The following is a 1,986-nucleotide window of genomic DNA, read 5'->3' as shown; positions in this document are numbered from 1 at the left end:
GGCCTGCACCTCCACTGGAATTTCTTCACTTCCCTAGACCATGCCCTCATGGTATCCTACATTTCTATTATCCCAACAGCCATTGCACTTTATAATCTTTATCTGGTTAATTGTTTCTTCTCTGTTAGACTATCAGCTCCACCCAGAAGGGGCCATTTTCTGTATACTGAAATCTGGGGTGTTGTCCATGGCATTGTACTTGCTTAATGAATGAATGAACACAAAAACATGCAGATCTCTCAACATTCTGCTTCACCCTGGCACTCTCTTAGACTTTTACATCTTTGCCTTTATCCTAAAAATATAACAGTTCCACACTCCAGGCATCAGCACCGGATTTATCACCACCTCCTGATTCATCCTCAATTTCTAGATGTTAGGAGATCCTGCGGCCCACAGCATCAGTGCTAAGCTAAAAATCTTCAGCCTCTTATTAGCTCTCAACATCTAATGAGTCACCACATGTGGTACTTGTTTAAAACTGTCTTGCTTTTTTCCATTGCCTGGTGCCAGATATCTGCTCTCTTGTCCCTTTAACAGAAAGTCTCCTTATTGCCATCATTATGGTCAAAATTGGTGAGTACACCTGCTGTCAGATTTTAGTGGATCTCATGGTGTGCAATCAGCTGTTGTTTGAGCTGTCTAATTTCAGCATTAGAATATTGGTAGATCGCATTCTGCTTGGCACAGGGCAGCAGATATGTGGTTCCAGAAGCAAGTTAGATGCCCTGACTACCTCTGAATTAGTATGATGCTGAAATCAAGATTATGGGCATAAATGTACCCTTAACCTCAGCTAGCTGTACACCAAATGATAGTGGAGGATGCATGTGAAATAGTGAAAACTTTGTCATCACTCTTTCTCATTTGTATTAAGGATAGGGCTTCTAATTCTTTAAGTATGTTTGTATATGCACAGAGACCATCCATCATTGTTCCTGTGGAGATGCCGTATAATAGGAGCCCTGGACCAGGACTTCATGAGGTCAGATCTCAGTCCCCACATGCTTGTTATGTGGCCCAGGGTAAGTGTCAGTTTCCTCAATTGCAAAGTGCAGATTATAGGAGTAAACAATTTATAGGGTTGCTGTACATGTGATGTGCTTCCCCTGTACTACGGGTTATATCATCCTACTCCTCCTCTTCATCATCATCATTACATTCTAGTTTCTACCCAGTCAACAAAAGCAGAGAAACATCCATCTGGTAGATCTTTTTTGTGGCAAAACAAATTAAATTTTAATTACTACCAACATCATACTTGTATTTGGCCTAGGACAAATTACATTCGGGGGAGGAAGAAATGATGAAAGTATCTCTTCACATTTTAAAGCTGTTTAAAAAGTCATTACAATAAATTGTCCTGCTATAATTCATGTCCCTGTTCTATTTTTGCTTACCTGTCACCCTTCCTCCACACACTGTTTTGGCAGATCATCATCAACTCGTGGTTTATTGCAACTGCTTATAGGTCTGTACAAAAGGAGGTCTGAACTAAAGGAGGTTTCTGAATACTTTTTCTTTTTAAGAAAACTACGGAAGTAACACATACTAGTTGTAACAAATTTAAAGAATATAACAGAATAAAAATTATAGCCTAAACAAAACAACAATTAAAAAAAAACCCTTTTCCATTACAATCCTAATTCCCAGAAATTACCATGGATAACATTTTGAAGTATATTGGAGTATATCCTTTTATATCTCTCTGTCTCTCTGTGTGCTCACCCCTAAAAATCAACACGTCACATTTTATCTGTGACTCAGGGCCCAGTTCAAATGGCATCTTAATTTCCTTGATTGTTAAGATAATTACTTCTGTAAGTAAACCTAGGCTCCCTGAAGTCTTTATATCTATCTTTTAAAAATGCTATTTCTAACTTTATATTTTGTGTTTTGTTTACACACCGATCTTCTCTGTTACACACAAACTTCTTGAGGATAATATATGAGTCAAGACTCATCCTGTTGTAAGAGATAAAATCA

Source organism: Balaenoptera musculus, chromosome 11 (assembly GCF_009873245.2).
Source record: "Balaenoptera musculus isolate JJ_BM4_2016_0621 chromosome 11, mBalMus1.pri.v3, whole genome shotgun sequence".
Lineage (NCBI taxonomy): Eukaryota > Metazoa > Chordata > Mammalia > Artiodactyla > Balaenopteridae > Balaenoptera > Balaenoptera musculus.
The sequence above is the reverse complement of the archived record's forward strand: the minus strand, read 5'-3'. Positions refer to the sequence as shown.